This window comes from Mauremys mutica, chromosome 8 (genome assembly GCF_020497125.1).
Source record: "Mauremys mutica isolate MM-2020 ecotype Southern chromosome 8, ASM2049712v1, whole genome shotgun sequence".
Classification (NCBI taxonomy): domain Eukaryota; kingdom Metazoa; phylum Chordata; order Testudines; family Geoemydidae; genus Mauremys; species Mauremys mutica.
Genome location: NC_059079.1, coordinates 31,790,477 through 31,814,849, shown reverse-complemented (window position 1 = coordinate 31,814,849; position 24,373 = coordinate 31,790,477). Strand labels below are relative to the sequence as shown.

At 43.6% G+C, this 24,373-nt stretch overlaps 1 protein-coding gene across 2 annotated transcripts in view; it reads right to left on the bottom strand.

Annotated features, from left to right (window-relative positions):
* Positions 1–22,793, bottom strand: part of LRRC8C (leucine rich repeat containing 8 VRAC subunit C) — a 37,428-nt gene extending 14,635 nt beyond the window's left edge. Inside the window, exon 1 of one of the 2 annotated variants that reach the window (XM_045028842.1) lies at positions 22,697–22,793. The gene's annotated coding sequence lies outside the window, so the exon portion shown is untranslated. Of the gene's footprint in view, positions 1–10,177; positions 10,380–22,696 lie in introns of those variants that run through there. The other variant, XM_045028841.1, reaches the window with a different exon arrangement.
* Between the last annotated feature and the right edge of the window lie 1,580 nt (positions 22,794–24,373).

Genomic DNA, 24,373 nt, shown 5'->3' with positions numbered 1-24,373 from the left:
TAATGTCTTTGGCAAGGCACCATGTTAAGGAAACAAGCTAAACTGTTTAACGACAGAGGGCCCAATTCTGCAGTTCTGAGCAGATAAATCTTCCCAGTAATTTTTTTTTGTTTTTGTCTGCACAGAGACTACAGGATTCAGCTCTTTGGCCAGCTAGAGCAGATAAGACTAAATTATGACCACAGTTCTGCAGCCAGATCCGCATGGGCGTGCCTGGGGTGCTGGGTTAGGCAAAAGTCACTGCACCCATGTGGAGCCCCACTGATTACAGCCAAGTTTTCCTAGACTGAACTGTAGCAGAATAAGCAGGGCTGGCGCTACCATTTATTGAGGTTGTCCAACACTTCCCATTTTAAGACCTTGTTTCAGTTTGTCATAACTTTACTGAACTGTTTGGCCTGAAATTTTGCATGCGGAGTGTCTGTCTCAGTCTGAAATTGTTGCTGTTTTTTTATAGAAGAAAAATGTAGCCAATATGATTCCACCATTTCTGAAAACAAGGTTGGGGAAAAATAAATTTTTCCCATATTAAAAAATTCTTGAGACTTTTTCTTTGAAAGGCTTTGAAGCAGGGACTTGAAATTTGGTAGGACCTAGTGTTTGTGTCAGGGATGAATCTTTTGCTGTCCATGCAAAAATCTGCCAAATTTAGCCAAGTTATAAGCCTTTGAAAAAATGCAGTTCAAACATGCTCAGTGGAGACTACTTTGATTTAGTAGCTAGAAATAACAGAAGATTCCACCCTCACTGAGCATGCTTGAGACTCTCACCGCTTCAAGTGCTGACCAGACTGTGAATGCATCATGCCCACAGAGTGACTGAACATGCTCCATCCCCTCACATCTCCTGTGTGTGACTGGACAGTGCGCATGTGCCATTGCTGCAGAGTTACTGAGTATACCCCCACCCCAAGCTATAGGGGCTCAGAAGGAATGTCTCTGTCATTGGTGCTCCCAGCTACTCCAGGCTGGGCACTGTAACTGACAGTAGGGAGCCTGCCTCTCCTGTGCTCTCAATGAACCCCAGCCCCTGATGATACTCAGTCAGCATTTTGGCGGATGCAACTGAATTTGAATGTAGAGGGGACAAAGGACAGACCGGGGGAGGGAAAGGAATAAATTGGGACAAGGAGTCTGATAAGCATGGAACTGGGGGAAAGAAACTGGGAGTTGGAGGCAGGAGACTGGAACTGGTTGGGCGAGCTAAAAATAGTACATGATCACATAATTGATGGGTCTATCATTATTCATATGCACAAAAGGAATGAATTAAGGATGCACAGGCAACCTTAATTCTGGCATTTCCTAACATTTGAGTGCTTGACTTTTATCATCTTAACAGAGAGAGAGAGAGAGAAATATATAATAAAGGTCTTGGCTGACTTGTCTTTCTATTTTGGCAATCATTTTACTATACATTTGAGTAGTGTCCAGCACAGTGGGTACCTAATCCTGACTGGCGTAAATAAATAAAACTCCTACTACTAACTTTTTCCTATCTTTTAGGCATTTGAAGGGAACAATACATCTAAGAATGAATCATCCTCCCCTGTTAAGCTTTGAAGCCACAACTATTTTCAGGAGACTGGAAAAACTACAATGAATACAGATCATTTGTAAAGCTCTTGCACTTTTTGCCAGCTCTTCTTTTTTTGGCGAGCTACACTTAGTTCTGTTGATCATAACTAAGAATTTCACAGTGAAAAACATCAATATTTGGGAGCAAGGAATACAAACAAGTGTTGCTACTGCTCAGTAATAAACTCAATTTTAAAGAACTGGAAAGACTGTAAAAATACATTTTTAAAGATCCATTTATGTCGGGGCGGGCAAACTTTTTGGCTTGAGGGCCACATCGGGGTTGCAAAACTGTATGGAGGGCTGGGTAGGGAAAGCTGTACCTCTCCAAACAGCCCGGCCCCCACCCCATCCGCCCCCCCCAACCTCTGACACATCCAACACCCCCCTGCTCCTTGTCCCCTAACTGCCCCCTCTTGGGACCCCCGCCCCTAACTGCCCCCCCCAAGACCCCATCCGCTATCCAACCCCTCCTGCTCCCTGTCCTCTGACTGCCCCGCCCCTATCCACAGCCCCGCCCCCTAACAGGCCCACCCGGGACTCCCATGCCTATCCAACCCCCCCCCCCGCTTCCTGTCCCCGACTGCCCCCCTAACCTCCACCCCATCCAATCACCCCCTGCTCCTGCTCCTGGCTGCCCCCTGGGACCTCCTGCCCCTTATCCAACACCCCCCTCCCCGCTCCCTGCCCCCTTACCATGCCACTCAGAGCAGCAGGAGCTCGCAGTCATGCTGCCCGGCAGGAGCCAGCCACACCGCCCACGCTGCCCGGCAGGAGCGGCGGGCCAGAGCGCTGGTGGCACAGCAAGCTGAAGCTGCGGGATTGGGGGACAGAAGAGGAGGGGCCCGGGGCTAGCCTCCCTGGTTGGGAGCTCAAGGGCCGGGCAGGACAGTCCCACGGGCAGTAGTTTGCCCACTTCTGATTTATGTCCTCAAAACAGTCATTTTTAGGTCTACATGTTTACTGTGTTCTAGAAACATTTTAAAACAAAATATTTAAAATGTTCTTGGTGGATGGGGCTGATCAACAAATATGGCCTAATGAGTGAGACATTGGAGTAAGAGTCAGGAGTCCGAGCCCCAGCTCTGTCACTAGCTCATTGCAACATCTCAGGCAAGCCACTTAATCTCTCTAGATCTCAGTTTCCCCATCTGAGAAATGTGCATAATGAGGCTTACTATCTCTGTAAAGTGTAACAGGATGTGTGGATGAACAGTACTGTATCAGTGCTATATATTATTTTCTCTAGTAAAATCCAGTCTGAGCTGGTAGCGACTGAAAATTGTTCTCTAATGGCTTTGTGAAATTAAGCTCATTTGATACCACAAAGAACAAAAATCCTCCACATCGTAATTAGTACTAGTTGGCCTTCTGTGGAGGGACAACACTGAATTGTTCTGTAGAATGGATTATTCTCTCACCTTGAATCATGACCCTGCAGGTCAGGGTTCAGACAAAAAATGGGGCCTGATCCTACCATCTTTACATGGACAATGTTCATCATTGACTTTAATGGGAGTTTTCCTTAGATAAGGGCTGCAGGATGAGGCTTATACACTGTTCCCTAGACTATGCCTGTCCAGTGCAGAAACAGGACTTTTGTCTCCATGACTATAATTCAGCACATTTCCACACATACAGCATTTAAAAAGATCCTCCATCACTTTCCAGTAAAATCCTGAGTTCTAAGATCCCAGTTTCTAGGATCCCCAGGGCAAGGACGGGGCCAAGACTTTTATATGCGACTAGTGATTCTGTGGCACTTGAGACACTTTAAAGGGTGGCAGATTTTCAGGACGTGCTGAAAACTCACCTGAAAATCGTAGCTCTACTGAAATCATGGAGAGTTTTGCTATCAGCTTCAGTGGAACAAAGATTTTACCTTAGGTGTCTCTAGCTAGGAACCCACATTCACTAGTCACTTTTGAAAATCATGCCCTGTGTCATTCTGCAGACACATGGCACTATGTGCAGATGTTGGAAAACAATTATAGACACGACACATACCAAATACAGAGGAGGAAGTGCAAGAAATGTTTTTTGTTCTATTTTAAGTGTTTGTGACATCATCAACTGCTGCAGAAGAAACTCAGAGAACTAAACTTCAAGACTCAACAGATAAAATCAGTTTCTCTTTGACTTCTATGCTGTGTTTTAACATGTATGTAGCAGCAATTTTAGCCTACATACAAGTGTATCTATTGCTGCTGAGTTAGTAGCCCAAAAATATTCTTGTTGGGTTTTTTAATACATAAAAGCCATAATACCTTTTCATGTGAGTAGCATAAACACATTTACATGCTCAACTGCTCTCTCAACTTCATTGGATTATGGAAACACAAACGTAGGGCTGGACCATGCACCTCAAAACCTCACTGAGGTCAGTGAGAGTTGTGTGTGCACAAGTTATGCAGGACTGAGGAAAGATTACTATTTCTCTAAATATGTTTAAGTAAAGTCCCCCCAATTCTTCTGTCCCAAAAGAGACTGCTTCAAAAGGCATATACAGCATTATGCAGTTTTGGGAATAACACTCTTATCTTAACAGGGTTAACATATCTTTCAAGCTTAGAACTCTGCTCACAGAGCAGCAAAATGCTCTTTACATGATAAAAAAACCAAACTATTAGATCAAACTCAAACACTGAGTAAGAAGAAATTATTCAAAAAAGTGATATTTTAAGACATCCTAAAATTTGACAGACTGATTCAGAGAAGCAAAAGTTTTGCCAGGTTCTTCAGAAATTCTTATTTAACATATTCAGATAACACACACACAGGAATAATCCTCAATTTTAGAGGATACAAACATTGTAAAAAAATAGTACAATTAATTGATTAGAAATATGCAGGGGCCATAGCTTAATACAAATATTCATTATCCATAAATCTGAAGGTGCATAAACAAAAGTTACTGATGTAATTAAACATTAAAATCAACCATGACCAGGTCAGGAAATGTAAAATATCTAAAGAGATCCATTCTGAGTCTCAAGCAGTTATATCATCTGAAATGTTAAAGACCACACTGTAGTGGAGCCAAAGAAAATTAAAGAAGTGTCTGCTTGCATGATTTATGCCTTTTTCATATAAAGGATCTTTTCTTCTATCCCTTGCATGTGGTACAAGGGAACTTTTTAAAGTTTGCAGTATTCTTATAAAACATTAATCCCAATACACCTGGATAAACATACAGATATTTTCAGCCTGAAATGTATATCACACATTTTTCTCCTTAGTGTAAAAAGCTTCCCACTAGAGACCACATATGTAGGACAGATCAATAATAGAAGCATAGCCCATTTTATACTAATGGTATCATTTCCAACTGGGCAATAGGAAAGGCTAGTATACAACTTTCAAATTTTTAAAACTGATATAGTCTACACCAGGGGTGGCCAACCTGAGCCTGAGAAGGAGCCAGAATTTACCAACGTACATTGCCAAAGAGCCACAGTAATACGTCAGCAGCTCCCCATCAGCTCTCCTCCCTGCCCCCAGTGCCTCCCACCCACTGGCACAACCCCACTGATCAGCACCTCCTGATCAGCTGTTTCCTGGCATGCAGGAGGCTGGGGGGTGGAGAGGGGGAGGAGCGAGAGCATGGCAGGCTCAGGGGACAGGGTGGGAAGGGGTGGAGTGGGGGCAGGACCTGTGGCAGAGCCAGGGGTAGAGCAGTGAGCACCCCCCAGCACAGTGGAAAGTTGGCACCTGTAGCTCCAAGCCCCTGAGTCAGGGCCTATACAAGGAGCCGCATATTAACTTCTGAGAGCTGCATGTGGCTCTGGAGCCACACGTTGCCCACCCCTGGTCTACACACATTTCAAAAATAAAAATAAAAATCGGAATGCTGTTTTTTAGGCACTCGGTCCAGATAATCTCCTTATTTCAAAGTCCTGTTCTGAATTAATAGAAAAAGAAATGTTAACAGCTACTGTATATTGATAACTACTAACATTAAGTGGATTCTTACAGGTCATAAAGCTCAAAGGTTTGAAAGATCCAGAAAAATAGATCTGAGTCTGAACTCTTTTTAGGACTCTCTCAGCTCATCAGGCCTGGTCTACGCTTACAATTTAGGTCGACATAGCTACAGTGCTGAGGATGTGAAAAATCCACCTAGCCCCCACTGTAGCCGGAGCTAGGTCGACAGAAGATGAATGTTTTTATCAATCTAGCTACCATAGCTCTGGGGCATGGTGCTCCTACAGTGACAGAAAAGCTCCTTCCATTGCTGTGGGCTGCATTTACATTACAGAGTTATACCCACATAGCTATGGCATCATAGTTATGCCACTATAATCCCCATATCTACAGACTTGGCCTCAGTGTCCAGCAGAGTCTGAGGGCAGATTAGAGTTTTCTTAACCAAAAAGTCTTTTGTTATACCACAAAACACAGAAAGGTAACTCCTAGTAGTCAAGCCTAAATTTTGCAAAATAAAAGCTTTAGTTGTCTGGAATTCTGATCATGATACAGCAGGTGTAGTAGGTTTCACAAAAAGGCGTTTAAAATGTGTTTCCTCTGATCTATTTTCAAGTGTGCATGAAAAGTATTTATCAGCAGTTCTATGGCACAATGCAAGAGGAGGGTGTCGTTCATCAAAAAGTCATTAAGATTGACTGACCAATCAGAGGACTTGCCTAACAACTGTCTCTCTTCAGCTGACAAACAGAAGTTTCATTTCTTACAGTTCAATATCTCCTTTTTTGTTATTGCATTTCAACATGAAACATGGGCACTCCAATGTGACATACCTGGTATGATACAAAGGGCAGCACTTGACTCTTGGTTTGCTGCATTTAGCAGTTATGTTCAGCAGCATGCAAGTGGTCAGTCCAGATCAGATGCTAGATCTCCAAAGGGACTTGGGGTATGTCTACATGGAAACACTATAGTGGTGCATAGTCACTTTACAGCAATATAAGGTTCTCTTCTGTTGCTGTAGTAAATCTACCTCCCCGAGAGGTGGTAACTAGGTTGATGGGAGAATTATTTGGTCGACCTAGTAATTTCTACACTGGGGCTTAGGTCAGCTTAATTATATTGCACAGGGCATGACATTTTTCACAGCTGAGTGATGTAGTTAAGCCAACCTAACTTTGTAGTGTAGACAAGCCCTTTTAGGTGACTTGCCACCAGTGGAATCCACAACCCCAGTGTGGGCAAACAGGCTCCCTATAGAATGCACGGGGAGAGATAGGCACTTAAGATTAGGATTCACAAAAACCAACACACTGAGTAGGGGAGCCACCTCAACTAACCAGAGGAAATGCCAAGGAGAGAGATGTGGACGCGCACATGTGCCCACGCTCCAAAGGAGTGAGGTGCCTAAATCTGGGCTGGATTTAGGTGCCTATCTGTGCCTGAGATTTTCAGCTGTGCACCCTCTCCTGGAGTTAGCCATCTAAGCTGTGGTTTGCAAGAAACAGAGGAGGAGGTGCTGGTGTCCTCCCTTATAACTTTTAGCCCAATGAGATGTGGGACACCCAGGTTCAAGTCCCCTCCTCTGCCTGATGTGGTGAAGGGATCTGAACTTAGGTCTCCCCCATCAGAAGAGAACCCTAAGCATTGGGCCCTGGGATATTCTGGGGGAGAGCACTCTCCGTGGCCCCTGTTTAAGTTGTTCTACTGTGTATAAATAATTAAATATGCACAGAGCCAAAGAGAGTGTGAGAATGACTCTACAACCCTGTGATTAGGGCACTCACCTGGGAGGTGAGAGACCCAGGTTCAGTCCCTCTGCTCCACTGCAAATTTAATTACCACCTACTCCTTCACAAGCCATTTTGTGTGAGGTTAGGTTTGCTCTGAGAATGCCGCCCAGAGCAGGCCTCTCAGGCAAGATAGGCAGAGGAACGCCTAGTTTGAGGATGTGGTTTGGCACTTTTATATAAGAATATAGTAGAGAGAAACCAATTCAGAGTATCTGCTGGACAAGTTTAAAGAAGCTTCCTTTGGCAGAGAACAACAGTGGTAACAGTGCCTGGCCTACCCTGGGAGTGAATGATCCCACTAATGGAGTTATGTCTGAAGGTACAGCAGGTACAAACTGCATGCTCGGAGCCCAAAAGAGTGAAGCAAGCAAGCCTCGTATCTTGTCATTTTTAGGGGAGAAAAAAACCTGATAAATCCACACCATCAACGGTATTCAGAGGTCCCCATTCACTGTGCCATGAGTTTCCAAATAGTGTTATGTCACAAGATCTCAAGACAGAGAGGTTAAGGATAAACTGCAGAGAGAAGCTTTCAGTGCACCAAATGTGTAGAGTTACATGCTGGTTGAAAAGTTTCCGTGGAATTTTTTTGTGATGGAAAATGGTTTCTCAACTACACTGAAATTTTCATGGGAAAAAAAAATCTTTCCATTGACAATTTTGGAGGTTTCTTAGAAAACCTGAAAACCAAACATTTTTCAGATTTCAGAAAGTGAAAAATGTTTGGTTTTCAGGTTTTCTAAGAAACCCCAAAAGAGTTAAAAAATTTTTTTTTTGAATGAAAAAAATAAATCAGGTTCATCAAAATTTTTAGCAGAGAAAGAAAAAGAAAGAAACCCTCTCCAGACCAGCTCTAGAATTAAATACAACACAGCTCCCACAATTGTGAATTGTTCTGACGAATTACCTCTTTCAGAGGTGTTTGGTTGGGAAGCATATTTCTTCCAGTTAAGGAAGGCCAAATTTCGCTGCCTCTGAAGTAAAGCAGTGTTGTTCTAAGGTCACTGCTCAAAGAAAGGCAAGGTTCTGCATCTCCAGCAGTCCTGACACTTTCTGGCCCATGTGATCACAAGACAGTATAATGCTACCTATTGACCATCCAGCCACCTGAGTTTTGTTTAACTTTCTCACATCTCCACCCAACACACACATTTACTACAAAAATATATCCACTAATATGGGCATTCATTTTAAAAGTGATGAGGGATTTTGGATGCCTCCATTGTTGGGAGCCCAGCCTGATGCACAGTAAAGGGGCCTGATTTCCAGAAAGTGCTGAGCACACAACTAAGTACCTTTGTGATGAAATTCAGAAGGATTCTTCTGATTGCCTCTATTGAGAACCAGTATGCACTGGTCACAAATACTGTATGTACAGAGTAATTAGATTTTTAGGGTTGGGAACCAAAAGTTCACATTCGAAACCAATTCACAGGACAAAAGTAAATAATACCATAAAATCTAAAACTGCATATGAGCTGTCCAGTGGCTGCCTTTAAATACTCAGATATTGAAGGAGAACAAAGCAAAAACTTCAGCAAACTTTTTAACAGAATCAGAGTGAGACTGGAAAAGGAAATGATTCAGACACCACAGGTGCTCAGTACAAGGCCTTTATGCTTCAGTGGCAACAATTCAGTCATGTTTACACATAAGCAAGTTGCCATTAGTTTAAAAATCATAATAGGGCCCAATTCTGTGACATGCTCAGCATCCTCCACTCCTCTTTAAGGTCCAACCCTGCACCACAGAAGTGAAAGGGAGTTTTCAGTAGATGCAGACCATCAAGTGGGAATGAGGAGTGCTGGACTTTTAACTACAAGGATTAAGCCCAAAAATGAAACTGAAAAACATAGATTTTTTTAATTGTTTTATTACATTTGAACAGCACACATTTTTTCCTTAGCTTTGTTTGCAATTTCCACCCCCAACTGTTCACATGTATCTATTTTTTAGAAGAGCTTTTCTCTTTCTTAGCATACTCTATATCCTCAAAACCTAAGTGATCTATTCAAGCAAAAGTTTACATATATTTCTAATGATGCTATTCCAAATGTTATGTTCTCTGACATCTAACATAAATTTTTGTAAGAGAATACAAAACAAATCTATAACCCAAATACTTGTTTATGATATAAAAATAATTAATTTTGAAAAAAAATTGCTAATGGAATTATAATAAGGTATATTTGGCAGATTTTCATAAGCTACTCATTTTGCTTGGTCAACTCTGTCTGGTTAACTGGATAAATTACATTTCATTTATAATGAACAAAAACATCCATCACATTATAGCATAGCAAAGCTATTTTAAACTGATCTCGAAATCAGGGTCATTTTAATTTTTGACAAAAATCAGATCCATGTGTTCGTGAGCCTTTAACTATATTTTCTCTTCCATCATCCCTTTTCCTTATGCTGGGACCTTACTGCTAATTACCAAACCACACATATAACAAATAAGAGCTAGAAATACAATAGTCTCACAACAGGAACTAGAAATACACATTTTGAAATTTCTAATATAAAATATTCTACTCCTCTGAGCTCAGACCTTCTGAAGTGCTAATCAAATCCACCACTTATACACCCCTTTTCAGAGACTCCTGATTAGCTTGGAGTACATAACAAGGACTGGAATAATCCTTGTTTACAGGATTTCTGTTCATGTCTCTGTAAAGTGACATACGGAAAGCACTGTGGATGGCTTGCATATGCAAGGCTTTCCGTTATTTGTCCCCCCGACAATTATAAACAAAAACAGGTTAACTCAACTAATCCATATGAATCGCAACTATTTTATCTTTCAGCTACGGAGACTTCTTCTTTTACCTAAATTCTTCGCAAACCAGAAGAACGGGAACAAGAAAACATGTCACTTACACTAGAAGCTGCTGCTGTTTTCCTTTGCTGTATCGCTACTCCTCAGGGCTGCTTCTACCATGGTAACTCAAGCCTATTGTTTCTAAACAGAAAACCAAATGTCCAGAATTGCTACAGGTTTCAGCGCTGGGAGTTCCTCTGTTGTCATCTACACTGGCTTTATGTTGATGGCAACCCTAAAACGTACCGTGTCAGCAGAGGAAATACTGAGATTCCAGATAAAGTTTTGCTCTCACAGGGCTACAGAAGACCCGGGGAGGGGGAGGGGGCGGTGTGTGGATATGGACTGTGCACAATGAAATAGCGAAACGTTCTCGGTTTAAACCAGCTCTTCAGTGATGGGTGCAGGTGGGGGGGGGGGGGGGGAGAGGAGATTCCCCTGCACTCAGTGACTTCCTGGGCTCTTTAGCTGGGGGAAAAGCACAGGCGACCCCTCCCCTGGCTGCTGGAGGAGCCCAGCTCGGCGCGGCTGCCCAACAGAGCAGCCCTGCCTGCATCGGAAATGCAGCTGCCTGCGCCGGTCAGCACAAGGCAGGATGGGCAGGTCCCCAACCTCCCACCCCCCGGGAGAGAACGAGCGAGTCCAGGGCTCCTCTGCCGTCCGGGCCAGCGGGGGAAAAGGCCTCCGGGCTCCTCTGGCTGCTTCCCAGCCCCCCGGCAGCCCCACCTCGACGGCGCCAGCCCTGCCCGCTTCCAGGGCTGCTTCCCCAGCGCCCGGAGCCCGCGGCCGGCACCTTCCCCGGGGCAGTCCCGGGAGGCTGCGGGCGAGGTCTGGCAGGCGGGCTGGGGGCGCGGGCCCGGGGCCAGCTGCCGCCGCCGCCGCCGCACAGCGCTGGCCGGAGGATGCCGGGCTCCGTGTAACGGAGCGGGCTCCCCGCGGGCACCGGGCAGGGCTGAGATCCCGGCCGGCCGGCCGGGGCAGCGAGCGGCGCCTACCTGGGGGGATGCGGCGGGCGGGGGCGCGGGGGTGGCGGCGCTCGTGGCTCCCGGCGGCGGCGGCAGTGCGGCGGCGGCTGCTTCCCCGCTCCACGCTGGGCGCCGGCGAGGCCGCCGCCCCCAGCCCTCCTCCAGCCCCTCCTCCCGCCGCCGACGCCAGGGGCTCGCCCGCAGGAAGCGGGGCTCGTCCCCCCCTGGGGCCAGACATCCGGCCGCAGCCTGGCGGGGCCGCGGGGGGGCAGCTGTTGCCGCCGCCCTGGGTGGGGAGAGGTAACGCGCCTGGGGGGGCCCGGACCAGCCAGGCTTCAGGGTTCCACATATGCCCGGAGGTTTCATCACGTGACATCATCTTCAATCAAAGATTCTTCTTGAATTCCTGGAGACTCCCGGAGAGTTGGCAGCCCTAGGCCCAGGGCTCAGCTCAGTCATCGGGAGGATCCCCAGGAATGGCCCCCACAAGTCCTGCCAGGACAGCCCAGCAGCAGCCTTGGCCCCTAGCAGCAAGGAGCGGGGAAGAGAGCCGAGCCTTGGTCACCCATCGCTGCCCTGTCACAGTGCCCCAAAGCGAGCTTGGCAGCTTGTAGCCCAGCAAACTCACTGAGCAATAGGAAAAGAGGCAGGGGTCTGCTCCCCCAATCCGTGCCCCCTGGCAGTTGTAGGGAGTGCGCACCTGCTAGGCAGTGTTTGCAGGATCTGGCCCTGGGTTACTGCCCTGCCTGGGCTCCCTAGCCAGTCCCTCCTGCTTCTCTTCTCTGTGTCTTTTAGTCTCCAGCCTGTAAACAGGTGAATAATTTCACACAGCTGACTAATGCCATGAGATCAATGGGGCTGTTGCTGGGGGACACATTCCCCGCACAGTGATCTAGCGTGAGAGTGTCATGCCCAGGGTTGCAGTTCTGGATTTCCCTTCTCATAGGGAAGCTGCTCTGTTCTCCCTGAACATGCCCCACAGATTTCACCCAGGTGATTTCAGAATTTGTTCTCTGATAGTTTGATATTTATTTGGGATCCCCATCATCCCTCCAGAAATCAGGATAACCTTTTTCATTTACCAAAGGACTTGTGGCTTTAAAATATTTAGAAACAAATGGTAGGAGCTCTTTGGAATGATTCAGGTGGCAGACGAGGATGTGCAGAACCATCTCGTGGTACAAGAAGAGTTAGTGTGAACGCTCTTCTGTTCTCCTCTGGGGTGTCTGAGAGCCTGGAGCACTTTGATGCACAGATGAAGGAACACTGGACTAAGATCAAGTGTACCAACCATGTACTTATCCGCTCCACCGATACTGACTTGGACTCCTTATTCATTCCATGGGTGGCGTACCCAAGCCCACTTATCCACTGACACTTTAAAAACCCTTGCACCCCAATCTGGGTCTATGCCGGTTATGCGATATGTATGTATCTTTTCATCCTAGCAAACGATATCTGTAACCCCCCATAACCCAAGCCTGACCCCAGATGTACAGTACCTTCCCTCTCAACCTGTGTATATTTCATTTCAAACATTCACTTTAATAATTTTTTTAAATCCATCCTTTTTCCCATATGTAACATCTGTGACCTATGCTATGAACATTTTAATGCTGGATGAAGAATAGCATTGATATAAAGATCCTGAATAGATTCCTAATGTTACAGGAGGGCTAAAGAACATTTTTGAAGCCCTATTGATAAAAGTACATAATCATTGCCATGGAATTTAAGGAAAATATGACTAATAATAACAATACAAATACTTCCATATGTGAACTCCCCACCAGAGATTGTCAGTCACCCTACATTTGTACAATGCCTAGACACAAGTGGCTCCTGATCTCATAGCCTGTTGGTGCACCAGTAATATGCATGTTAATACCAACATGAAAAATTAGTGAAAATGCTGTGTTTTTGTGAATTTGATGTTTGTGTCATGAGAGTTACTTGTGGGTAGCTTACATCTGAAGAAGAAGAAAACAACAAAAATCATTTCTCATATTTGTCAGCCAGCTTCAATTCTTGTCCAGAGAATGACAGCAGAAAATGTTATGGGAAGTGTTTGACCCTAAAACTCCGGGTCACAGAAAAAAACCTTGAGAGGTCTTGGATCTTTGAAGCTGTATTAGCAATGACCGTGACTGACAATGCAAATTAAAAGCATAAATATCTATCCCAGCAATTCATAAGAGCTGTTAAAAGCAAGTGTTTTTACTGACATGCAGCGAGTACTGTCCACTATCACTGAAAAATGTCAACCTCAAGGAGAACCAGGGCACAGAAATAGAGACAAATTTCTGCATTGGAGGGAGCAGCTGTCAAGGACTTAAAGATAGCTGATGAGAAAACGTTAAAAAAAAACCAAAAATATATAAACACTGTGTGGTGGGGCCTTGAAAACTAATAGGATTAGAGAAATCAGGGTTGTTGGATTAAATGAAATATAACTGGAACAGGATGTGGAGCAAAAGTACATTCTAAAGGGGTATTTGTAACTGTGACCTTAACTGCACGTGCTAGTCCAGAAACAGCCCATTACTTTCCAGTTCAAACGGAGGACCCTGAAACAATAGGATCTAGAACTGGGATTTTGACTTGCTCCTCTTTCTAGGAATGAAGAAGGAATTTACAAGCTGCCAGACAAGTGATGGGTAGGGAGACCCATATTTCTTTTTATTTTAACTAAACTATGTCTTTATTGTGGAGGAGAATTATTTTTTCAGGGGTTAAAACGCTTGCCAAAAATCTAAATCTGCCAGATTCTGGCTGTGAGTTAGAGGCCAGGGACAGATATTTAGTGTTCCAGCAAAGTCAGAGCATTATCTAAGTGCTAAGTTTATAACAGTAGATTCAGGAAAGCACATAAGCACATGATTAACTTTAAACATGTGCTTCATGCCCATTGAAGTCAATGAGACTTAAAGCAATGGGATTTAAGCACATGCTTACAGTTAAAATTGTGCATAAGTTCCCCTCATGTATAAGGCTACTTTCCTGAAATGGGGCCTCAGAGGAGCCAGAAGGGACCATCTAGTCTGACATCCTGCAAATGCAGACCACAGAACCTCACTCACCCACTCCTGCAACAGGCCGGTAACCTATGGCTGAGGTAATGAAGTCCTCAACTCTTGATTGAAAGACTAGGTTACAGAGAATCCATCATTTACTTTTGAGTATAATGCTAAGTCTAGATAAATAAAACAGTCCTTATGAACAGTTCAGCAAGGGTGACAAGAGTTTTCCTTCTCCTAAACTCATAGAAATTAGAGGTGGAATATTAAAATATCATGATATTCAGTCAAAGTTTTCTCTTTCTTGATTTCATTCCATTACGCCTAACTTCTATCTCCTGGCAGTACCTTAAAGAATTCTTCTCTCTCCTTGATGTTTACTCCTTTCAAATGCTTGTAAACAGTTATTATGCTCCCCTGGCCTTTAGTCATCGCTTAGCCTATTCAATCTTTTCTCATAGGCCTGTCTCTCCCGGCAATAACCATGTTGCTTTTCTCTAATTCCCTCCCACTTGCTCATTTATTTGATATGATATGGTGGCCAGTAACCCTGCCTTTGTTAGCGTTTCCTGTTGTGGTTTTTTTGGGTTATTTTTATTCAGCGTTACCAAAGTGCTTTGAATGTTGATCTACTTCTCAATAGCCAGTTTACAGTCAGGGGAAGATCGTTGATGTGGGAAGGGAAAGGAGGTTCTACTGGCAGCTATAGCACAAGCTTCTTAAGTATGTGGGCTTAGTGCATAGTGATATGTGAGCTCCTAGTAGAACTCTTGGTTCTTTAATGATATTTCTCAACTGTTTATGGACTCCTTTCAGGATATGTGCAATTCTCAATTATGGGAATTTTATGAGTGGTAGAAGTAAATAAAAACCAATTAGACTCCAGAAGAATATTACACAACTGAATCCTTATTAGAGGACACTAATGTTTTTGTACTTTATATACATATTTGGTAACAAGCAGAGAGTTGGGTCATATCAGCAGAAGATCAGTATTTATAAAAGTGCAACTGAGGGGTTCAAGCCTACTTCTACTTGTGATGTTCTGTACCTCGGGGAACACCCTACACCCCCATGTTCATCCTTATAAAATGATTGTGTGGTATCCAATGCAAAGTTTATCATGTTGGTGTCTTTCGAAGGCTCATGATGCACTGAGCATTGTTGTTATAGTGATGTTATAGTAATTGTCATTATAGTAATGTTATAGGTTATAATTTCATGCATATAGTTATGAGGCTGAAAATGTATCCTCATGGTTTAAAGCAGCCCATGCAAAAACTCTCCAAAAGCGGAGGAACAGTTCACACGTCATCAGGGCATGTATGAGACAAACCCAGCCCAGCGTCACAGGAACAAAGGACACTGGCCTACGCAACAACAAAGGATCTGATGGACTCTCAAGTGAGTCACCCTCCCTTTCTTTGGTCAGTTTGGGACTGCAATGAGGTGATGCTCACCTGACTCTGAAGGGGCGGGGGCAAAGCCAAGAGGAAGAAAGGACATGATAAAGGGGAGAGATGTTTGCCATGCTCTTCCTCTCTCTACCACCTCCATCTACAGACATCACCACCAAGTTTGTAAGGGCACTGAAAGTGTTAAGATCAGCTTAGAATGCATTTTGCTTTTATTTCATTTGACCAAATCTGACTTGATATGCTATGACTTATAATCACTTAAAATCTATCTTTGTAGTTAATAAATCTGTTTGTTTATTCTACCTGAAGCAGTGCGTTTGGTTTGAAGCGTGTCAGAGACACCCCTTGAGATAACAAGCCTGGCACATATCAATTTCTTTGTTAAATTGACAAATTCATATATGCTTTCAGCATCCAGTGGGCATAACTGGACACTGCAAGATGGAGGTTCCTAGGGTTGTGTCTGGGACTGGAGATATTGGCTAGTGTCATTCGGTTGCACAATCCAAGGAGCAGTTTACATGCCAGAGGCTGTGCGTGAACAGCCCAGGAGTGGGGGTTCTTACAGCAGGGTAAGGCTGGCTTCCAGAGTCAAGGATTGGAGTGACCTAGCAGAACACCGGTCCAGATAACACCAGGCGGGGAATGTCACACCACTAACATAGGTATTCAGATGCTTTGGACGTATGTGTGTGGTATTAATGCCTACATGATAGATAGATAGATAGATAGATAGATAGATAGATAAAAGTCAATGGGAATTTTGTCATTAACTTTGATGGGAATAGGACTGAGCCCATACTTTTTTCTTTTTTCCAATACTTGGTGCTGATTACACTGATCCTGCAAAAACCTATCCACATGAGTAGCTTTATGCATGGGAATAGTCCACTGGGGACTGTTCATGTGCATAAAGTTAATCATGAGCATAAGCATTTACAGAACTGGGGCCAGAGTCATCTTTGGTGCATTGGAAATATTTTGCTGTGTATTGAAAATTGTTCAGTACAAATATACAAATGCCTGTATTACATGCTTTAAGATTATGGAGGCTTTTGAAGCCTGTAACTATTTTTGAATGAACACCATATTCATACAAAAGTCATAGATGTGGAGATAGAAGGGAGCCATTTTTAAAACTGAAAATGTTTATGTGGTTGCAGTTTTCAATTGTACTTCACTTCCAACTATGCTTCTTTTATGTTTCTTTTCCAGTTGAAGGTCTGATCCAAATCCCATTGAAGTCAATGAGTCCAGTTTACTTCATTAGCCTTTGGATGAGGCTGCATAAGAGTTATCATTATTGATTAACCTAATATGCCAGTATTTATTAGAGATTGTCACATATTGTAAGCCGTAGCTTAAGGACCCAGGACTTTTCTTGCTTTAAACTGATTTCATTTCAATATTTTGAGGAAGAAGGAAACCTCACCTCAGTATCTTCCCATTGTAAACACACTGATGAGATTTTACAGAAACCGGTTTTTTAAAACAGATTGTATAAAGTTGAGTGCACCCGGCCACACTAAGCACATTAATTCGGCAGTGTGCGTCCATGTACCGAGGCTAGCATAGATTTTCGGAGCGTTGCACTGTGAGTAGCTATCCCGTAGCTATCCCATAGTTCCCGCAGTCTCCCCTGCCCATTGGAATTCTGGGTTGAGATCCCAATGCATGATGGGGCAAAAACAGTGTTGCGGGTGATTCTGGGTAAATGTCGTCACTCAATCCTTCCTCCGTGAAAGCAACAGCAGACAATCATTTCGTGCCCTTTTTCCCTGGATTGCCCTGGCAGACGCCATACCATGGCAACCATGGAGCCTGTTTTGCCTTTTGTCACTGTCACAGTATGTGTACTGGATGCTGCTGACAGACACGGTACTGCAGTGCTACACAGCAGCATTCATTTGCCTTTGCAAGGTAGCAGAGACAGTTACCATCCCTATTGCACCATCTGCCATTGTAAATTGGCGATGAGATGATGGTTATCAGTTATTTTGCACCGTTTGCAATTGGAAATTGGTGATGACGGTTATCAATCCTTTTGTACCATCTGCTGCTGTCATGGGTGCTCCTGGCTGGCCTCGTTGAGGTCAGCCGGGGGGCGCATGGACAAAAATGGGAATGACTCCCTGGGTCATTCCCTTCTTTATGTTTTGTCTAAAAATAGAGTCAGTCCTGCCTAGAATATGGGGCAAGTCTACTAGAGAACCAGAGAGCACAGCCGCTCCGTGTCAGAGCCCCAGAGATCCTGCAGAGATGATGAGCTGCATGCCATTCTAGGGGGTGCCCGTTGCATCCCTCCTCCCCCAACCTTCCTGGGCTACCGTGGCAGTGTCCCCCCATTTGTGTGATGAAGTAATAAAGAATACAGGAATAAGAAACACTGAGTTTTTAGTGAGATAAAATGAGGGGGAGGCAGCCTCCAGCTGCTATGATAGTCCAGGCAGCACATTAAAGGGTGGGGGGAGAGGAGCGCAGCCTCCTGCTGCTATGATAGTCCAGGGAGTACAGAATCTTCTTTAGACATGAAAGGGCAGGGGAGGGGCTGATGGAGCTCAGCCTCCAGCTGCTATGATGAGGACGGTTACCAAGCCTTTTGTATTGTCTGCCGGGAATGACCGGGAGTCATTCCCATTTTTACCTAGGCACCCCCGGCCGACCTCACCAAGGCCAGCCAGGAGCACTCATGGGCTGATGATGACAATGGATACCAGTCATTTTGCACTATCTGCTACCAGGAAGGGGATGGGAGGCTGGTGTTCAGTGCTGCAGCACCCCATCTACCAGCAGCATGCAGTAGACATAGGGTGACATTGAAAAAAGGTGAGAAACGATTTTTTTCCCTTTTCTTTCGGGGAGGGGGAGAAGGGTGTAAATTGACGACATACACCCTGAAACACCCGGGAAAATGTTTTTGACCTTTCAGGCATTGGGAGCTCAGCCAAGAATGCAAATGCTTTTTGGAGACTGCGGGGACTGTGGGATAGCTGGAGTCCTCAGTCCCCCCTCCCCCCTCCCTCCATGAGTGTCCATTTGATTCTTTGGCTTTCCGTTACGCTTGTCACGCAGCACTGTGCTGAGACCCTGCTTTGGCCTCTGTCTATCATAGCCTGGAAATTTTTTCAAATGCTTTGTCATTTCATCTTCTGTAATGGAGTTCTGATAGAACAGATTTGTCTCCCCATACAGCGATCAGATCCAGTATCTCCTGTACAGTCTATGCTGGAGCTCTTTTTGGATTTGGGACTGCATCGCCACCCGTGCTGATCAGAGCTCCACGCTGGGCAAACAGGAAATGAAATTCAAAAGTTTGCGGGGCTTTTCCTGTCTACCTGGCCAGTGCATCCGAGTTCAGATGGCTTTCCAGAGTGGTCACAATGGTGCACTGTGGGATACCGCCCGGAGGCCAATACCGTCGAATTGCGGCCACACTAACCCTAATCCGACATGGCAATACCGATTTCAGTGCTACTCCCCTCGTCGGGGAGGAGTACAGAAATCGGTTTAAAGAGCCCTTTATATTGATATAAAGGGCTTCGTTGTGTGGACAGGTGCAGGGTTAATTCGGTTTAACGCTGCTAAATTCGGTTTAAACGCGTAGTGTAGACCAGGCCCTAGTGGTATTGGTTTGTTTATGTTTGGTCACTTAGTAAGTATTGGTTTAGTTTTATGCAACAACAGACACAAATTGAAAAACAGACATGGCTGGAATTTTGTAGATAAGATCTGACATGTGACCTGACCATTTACAATGTTTCTTTGGAAAAAAACAATCAAAATCAGTAATATTAAAGCTCTGCTCTCGTTTACACCAGTATACATGTGGAGTAACTCTTGATTTGCACTAGTGTACCTGATAGCAGAATTTGGCCCAGTGATAGGCCCAGAGCAAAACTCCAGATCCAAAAACTTCTGAACTCAATGAAAGCTCAGATCTGGATCCCAATTCAGCAGCCCAGGACCCCACAAGGCCTTTTGACATCTCCCAGCCACTCGTACTGGACACTGTGGGAGATATACGCAGAAGGCAGTACAACCACAACACTACAACAATGTAATGCAGTGCTGGTTTGGACACAGAGTAAAATTACAACCAACTTGCATCCAAAACCACAGAGTCATGTGAACACATCACACTAGTGCTTACCCTGGTATTATGCCACCAATTCAATTACCAATAGTCTAATTCTCTAGGGTAGTCCTGAGGGCTCAGTCCTGAGGGACTACCCTGGCAGAGATGCTTAGCACCTTACAGAAGAATGCTCCCTGACTTCCACTGATTTCAGCTTGGGTCTTTTTTCTAAGTTAGAATTCCAGGAATTGATGTTGTAAAATATAAAACCAGGGCGCATCCAGCACTCATCACTCCTGCGAATAGTACTGAAGCCAGTGGGAGATGAGAATCACACTCTTTGTGCTTCAAGACAGTGTTAGGGGGCAGACCATTTCTGTTGGGGGCATTAATCAAGAGTTTTGACTACTGGAGGAAATGGACCCATTGCTGAAAATGTTTCCCATCATCAACTATTCCCCTGCAGCAACTATTGAAAACAGTGTATGTTTCTAACATAGACCAAACAATATTGTTTTCAGTAGCATCTCTGAGAACATGACTGTGATTTGGTTCAATTCAAATAGGAAAGATAAGACTTGGCATTCCTGATATCTCTTAGGCTACTGTAAACCTCTGCCTTTATAAGTTTATGTGACTCACACAATTTGCTTTTAGCCAGATTTGTATTTTTCAATTTTTTCTCTAGTGGGTAAAATAATTTTTAAATCTGAATTATAATTTAAATATGCAAATAATAAAGTTAATTTTAAGGGTGGCCTTTCAGAATTATGAGCATTAGTAGATCAGGGGGTGAATCTGGAAAGGAAAAGCAAAGCTCTTAGATGAGTTGAAATATATATTACTGTAACAAAGTGTGGAACATTTTAGACATACTGAAACTACTTTAATCAGAATTTAAAAGCTCAAGGGAAGTTTAATTTCCTGATCTCTCTTGCTGTTCCCAAGGAGACGGGAACAAATTCATCCCTAATGTAACTCTGGTGAAATCTGTTCAGTTACACCAGGGAAGAATTTGGCCCAGATTGTTTTATCTGTGGAGACAATTTTAGCTGTTGACAATGGTCTCCAAATACCTTGTATTGTTAAATAAGTGAAGAACTGTGCACACACCATAAAAAAGGATTGACTCCCATTTTCTGAACTTTGGCTGAACTGGGCTTCTGAATGCTGTTTCCAAGACTAGTATGCTTTTGATCAACATTAGGTTCTTTAGTGTCTGTCTGAAAACTCCTTTTTTAACTGAAAAGCTGAGCAGATATGTTAGTTATTCATTATTATTGTGGTTGTTTTTACAGTGTTCCAAAGTGTATTAGGCATTTTACAGGACAAAGAGAAGACCACAGGATCTTATAGGCCAGTAGTTCCCAAACTGGGGTTCATGAACCCCTGGGGGTTAGCGAAAAGTTACAGGGGTTCTTGGGAAAAAATTCCCTAATGGCGGACAGAGCAGTCCCTAGGTACCCTGGGCAGCCTGGGGCCAGCAGCCCAGAGCCCCTAGACTTCCAAGAGCTAAGCAGATCAAAGCAAGCATAGCTATCACACTGAGATTTAAACTTCAAGACTCCTTATAAGAAATGGAAAGGGAGGTGGATATTTTTTGCTGTTTTTAAAATTAAATAGCCATCTAGTATTGTTTTTAAAATTATTATGAAGAACAAGTTTAAGCTTTGTTGTAACGTGCGTTGTTTGCCTAGACTGCTCAAGACCTGAATGCTTGTGTAGGAGGAACTCTTTGAGTCGGCTTCTTAAATACCTTCATGCTGTTTCTCATCTGATACTCCTTGATGAAACATAGGAGCCTTGTCTTATAACAGGCTTATTCAAAGTGATACAAGCTACGAAAGTGAGATCTTGGAAGCGTGTTGCCGTTTTCATAACATAATAAAAATACTGTAATAATTAATACTAAATAGTGTGTAATAAACATGTCACAAAAACAAATTTTATATTTCCAAGATCACTGCTTTCATAATTTATACTCAGGTAAAGGAGAAAATCCCTGGAAAAATATTCATTTTTAAGAGGGGGGTTCGCAAGACTTGACATTTTAGTGACAGGAGTTCACAGGTTGTTAAAGTTTGGGAACCACTGTTATAGGCTAATTTTAGCCATGATGTAATGAGTGGGGGTAAGACACACAGGGAAGGAGGACAGGGTTACAGCAATAAAAGTCCAGGATTACTCAGCAAAAGCATGTAGATTTTGAGATGGTTCACTGGCATGTTATTTTAAACATAATGATTATTATTACTGCTGCGCTTCCTATGGGCATCATGGAAGAGGCAAGGTTAAGGAGGAATCTAAGTGAAGAGAGGTTCAGCAGGCCAGAATTAGAAGGGCAGTCCATGCTTCAGTGGGACTACTGACAGAGTCAGGATTGCTCACATGAATAAGGGTTTTCAGGATTGGGTCTTTATTTATTTATTTATTTAATAAATAATAAATAAAAAGGGCAATAAAAATGCCCTTTCAAAATGTATTGGTGTCCTAACAACTAACTAAACTTACAGCATCGTAATGATGACCTCCCTGCAGCATTACGTACTCATAGACAAGTATCTCATTAATTCAGCCAACCAGCGGAATTAAGTAGTCGCATATGGTAACAAGTTATTTCAGCCAGTCAGCAGGATTAAAAATGATAAATCATCATTCACCTCCGGCACAGTTCCAGGGCTATCTGCACTTCTGCCCTCTTTCTCGTACACCCGCCCGTGTGCCTTACTCTCCCCCGGCAATGGAATTCCACAATTCCCTCGCTCCTAGTCCAGTGCTGGGGCTACAGTCCCTTGTGTATCCACTGTGCTTCCCCAGCACCAGCAGGTCTGACTGGGTTCAGGTACCTGTGGTTCTTCCCTTTGTACATCTGATCAGAGATATACAGTGTTAGTCTGGATCTGTAAAAGCAGCAAAGAGTCCTGTGGCACCTTATAGACTAACAGACATATAGGAGCATGAGCTTTCATGGGTGAATACCCACTTCATCGGATGCATGATCAGACAGTCTTCTTAAACTCAAGTGTTGGTTATTTTAATAGGAACAAAGCATAAGAGAAAAAAAGGATTTAGGAACAAGAGTGCACAGGCCTGTATATCTTACCTGAAGGCTCTACCATCTCCTGCTGGTAAGCTAGGCAGGGCTAACTTCTTCAGACAACCCACTGAGTGCCTATGACTGAGTCGAGTTCTCCTGAACAACTCCCCAGCTCCTGAGACAAAGTCCCCTTTCAAACTGCTATGGTCCTTTTGATCTCTGGTGTGTGCTGGCCTTTTCCTGTAATGGTATTGTCTCTTAACCCTTAACTGTTTGTGGAGAAGTTACTTATTTAGACCATTCGGTGTCTTTCCTGCTTGTTTTTCCATACAGCTCCCTATTAAACTAAACCAGTACATACCCCATTAACCAGATCAACATACAGTATTCATAAATTATTTCAGAGCCACTCCAATTCCATCAGTGTCTCTGTTTGCTATAGCAATGCTGAATTGTGCATGGTATCCCCTCCATAGTGTTACATTATTTTAGAAACACACACAACATGACATAATGCAGTTGATTTCTTTTGGTATGAGAGGTATCAGAGTGTGGTCTGTGGTCACTCTGTTTTAGGCTAGGATTTTCAAAGGAGCCAAAGGGATTTAGGTGCCCATCTCTACATTCTTAGCTGCTGTTGAAAATCTCAGCCTTACAGCTTTATTCTTTGTTTTCTCTTACAAAATCCACCATTATATTACCCAACCTCTTTTCCACTGCCTTTAAAACAGTCTTCAGAGCTTTCTCTGCCAGCAAATCTATGTCAATAATTCATTAACTAAAACACATAAACAGCATGTTCCTAAAAAAAATTCCCATTGCACCTCCAACAACGATAAAGTAAATGTTTGAAAGAAATTTCCCCCAATGTTTCATGGCATTTTAAAACAGTTGCTTTTTCATGTAAACAAGAAGAATGTTTGTTAATCATGTGGAGTTTTTGATTCCCTATTTTGCATGGGAAGCTGAATAGTCAGACATATGGTATGGTCGTTATCTGGGGAACGAAAATGGAAAGGATCAGAATTAGATGAGATCTTTAAATTAAGGGGTTTTAAAATATAGCAACAGTACTGGCTACCTAACATGTAAGAGTCTGGTGGTAACTGCTGAAAATAGTGTTCGTTGCTAGAAAGCAATCACAAATGATTTGATGAAATACCATGTTCAGCAGGGGGCCGGAAGGTTGTAGGGATTGGGAATTAGAATCTTCAAGGCTTTCACCACAAAAGTGCTGGTTTGAATCCAGTCTGGGATGTTAGTGATCAAATGCTGCTGATGTCTGTTTGGTGGCCTCTGTATGTGTGAAATGGCCTTAGCAGAGATCGGATCCCTAGAACCGATGTCCCAGGTCAGCTCATAAGACTCATATTTTGGCATTTCTAATGGTAGGCATTGGGACATTAGCCACTATAGTTTGTTCTAGCTCCAGTTTTCACATCTGCTATAGGCTAGAGCTGTTCATCCTGCTACAATCAGAATAGGTAAAACAGGCCCTATTGTTCCACAATGTTACACTAGTTTTATTCTGGTATAACTCCGTTGAAGGTGTGTGTAAAATCAGCGTAACAGAGGAGAGAACTGGGCCCAGCATTTCCAATATCAACAGGCTTGTAACAGGCACAGAATTAATGGGCCCCACTTTCTGGTTCCCAAGCACCATATTGCTCCATTGTTTCCACATCTTTGTTGGTGGAAGCTATGGATTTTTGTGGACCACAGTTACCTTTTATTCACACTCCC